Genomic DNA, 3014 nt, shown 5'->3' on the forward strand with positions numbered 1-3014 from the left:
GTCTATTCTGGAGAAGGTTCCATGTGCACTTGAGAAGAATGAGTATTCTGTTGTTTTAGGGTGGAATGTTCTGTATACGTCGATGAGGTCCATCTGGTCCAAAGTTTCATTCAATGCTCTTATTTCTTTATTAATTTTCTGCTTCGATGATCTGTCTATTTCTGAGAGAGGCATATTAAGATCTCCTACTATTATTGTATTCATATCAATATGGCTCTTTATCTTGATTAATAGTTTTCTTACGTAATTGGGTGCTCCCATATTGGGGGCATAGATATTCACAATTGTTAGATCGTCTTGGCAGATAGTACCTTTAAGAATTATGTAGTGTCCTTCTGTATCTCTGACTACAGTCTTTAGTTTAAAATCTAATTTATCTGATATGAGAATCGCTACCCCGGCCTTCTTTTGAGGCCCATTGGCATGAAAGATGCTTCTCCATCCCTTCACTTTCAGTCTGGGTGTATCCTTAGGTTCAAAATGGGTCTCTTGTAGACAACATATGGATGGGTCCTGTCGTTTTATCCAATCTGCAACCCTGTGTCATTTTATGGGCGCATTTAGGCCATTCACATTGAGAGTGATTATTGAGAGATAGGTTTTTATTGACATCGTGTTGCCTTTGAAGTCTTTCTGTCTATAGATTGTTTCTATATTTCTGTTCAATGATATTCTTAGGATTTTTTCTCTCTTATAGGACCCCCCTTAATATTTCCTGCAGTGTCAGCTTGGTGGTTGCATAGTCTTTTAAGCCTTGCCGGTCTTGGAAACTCTTTATCTCTCCATCCATTTTAAATGTCAGTCTTGCTGGATAGAGTATTCTTGGTTGCATGTTCTTCTCATTTAGTACTCTGAATATATTTTGCCAGCCCTTCCTGGCTTTCCAGGTCTCTGTGGAAAGGTCTGACGTTATTCTAATGGGCTTTCCTCTGTATGTAAGAAGCTTCTTTGTCCTAGCTGCTTTTAAGAGGGTCTCTCTTGAAACATAATTCCCCATTTTAACTATAAGGTGCCATGAGGACTTTCGAGAATCTAAAATCTTGGGAGGAGATCTTTCTGCCTCTAGTACATGAACATTGTTTCCATTCGTGAGATTGGGAAAATTTTCATAGACAACTTCTTCCACTATATCTTCTAGACTTCTTTCTTTTTCTTCCCCTTCAGGGATTCCAATAATTCTGACGCTGGAACGTTTCATGGCATCGTTTATTTCCCTGATTCTGTTTTCGTGGCTTCTGAGCTGTTTGTTCCAAGCTTCCTCCTGATCCTTTCTCTCTATCTGTTTGTCCTCCAGATCACTAATTCTATCTTCTGTCTCAGTTACCCTAGCTTTTAGAGAATTTAGATTGGACTGGAACTCATTGAGAGCATTTTGAACATCATCCCTGGTGGCTTTCAGTTCTGCCCTAACATTGTGAACATCATCCCTGGTGGCTTTCAGTTCTGCCCTAATCAATTCTGTTTGGTCATCCATGGCTTTCTCCAACCTAGCTATTGGCTATTGCCTGGATAATTGTTAGTCTGAATTCCTTTTCTGACATATTGTCTATGTCAATAGCCATTAGTTCTGTTGCAGAAGGCCCATCCTCTGTATTTTTCTTCTGTTGGGTATTCCTCCTCCTAGTCATTTTGGTAAGAGACAACTGAACAGATGCAGCTGGACTTATCGATTGCGGTGCAGTCAATGTGCACCCTGGAACGCTTCTGTGCAATCAGGATTCCCCACCCAAATGAGAGAAAAAAGAAAAGAAAAAGAAATAGAGAAGAAGAAAGAAAAAAAAAAGGGGAAAGAAAAAAGGAAGAAAAAAAAAAAGAGAGAGAGAGAGATACGAAAAAAAGGGAAGATACAAGAGAAGGCTCAGCCCAAATGGGCCACAAGGTAAGATTTGTGGAGTATACAAACAAAAACAGACAGACAAAAAGAGTGATAAAAGTATATGACAAGAGAAAAAAATATGTATATATAAGCAAAAAAAAGGGAAAAACCTCCTCAGAAAGAACCCCAAGTATAAGATTTATATATTGTCAGGACAGACACAAATTCACAGAAACACTGACAGAAGGAAAAATTGGGAGAATGGTTATAGATTCTCAGTGTGGGTGAGGAAGTTTATTTTGATTCTTCCTGAAGGTATCTTGATGTTTTTGTTAAGGGACTCAACTTTCCTAAGTTACAGGGGGATTAGAAACTGGTTTGCCTATAGGGGTAGCATTGATTGGGGAAAGGGGGTTACCTTGAAGTTTAACTCTATATGTATAGTAGAAAATAAAAATTAAAAAAAGAATAAACTAGACTAAACTAAGTTAAAATTAAAAAAATAGAAAAACAAAAGAAAAACACGGGTGTATGTATCAAAAAGTTCAGGTTAGAAGGTTATTAAAGAATTTGATGTACTGGACATCTCAGTGTGATGGTAAATAGGTTAAAAAATTATCTGTATGTATAAAAAAAAAAGAACCAGAATATTGGTAAAGAGTTAAAAATAAAAGTTGTATTTATGAAGTAGTGATGGTTGTTCTCTTGTAGTCTTTTTTTTTTTTTTTTCCTTCCTTCCTGGTTGGTTTTCTGGGGGAGGGGCCTGCCACGTGGATTTTCAGACAATGATGTTCCCTGAGTTAGGTCTTCCCACTCCCCTCAAGGGGGTGAGCTCTTTTTTTTTCAGGAAACTGTTTTTTTTTTCAGCCTTTTGTTCTCTGGGGGTTTTTATGTTCTTTCATCTGCTTTCTCTCGCCTTGACAGCTTTTGATGGTTTTTGGAGGTTTAGAGGAGAGCAAACAGCACCCCAACCTCCCTCTCAGAGAGAAGCCTCAGACTGTTTTGCAAAAGCTGCTGGCAGAGTTGGTTCTGGGTCACTGTCCCTGGGGATGCAGGAGCTCCTCGTTGTGCCCAAAACCAGGGCAGCTGTGGCTGTCTAGGCAGCTCCAGACCGCCAGAGAAGTTCCGAGCAGAGATCGCGCACTGAGATTTTCCCGCTGTCCCGGGCTGGGAATGTCTGGTTTTTCCTGCTGCCAGA

This window comes from Meles meles, chromosome 6, assembly GCF_922984935.1.
Source record: "Meles meles chromosome 6, mMelMel3.1 paternal haplotype, whole genome shotgun sequence".
Taxonomy (NCBI): Eukaryota; Metazoa; Chordata; class Mammalia; order Carnivora; family Mustelidae; genus Meles; species Meles meles.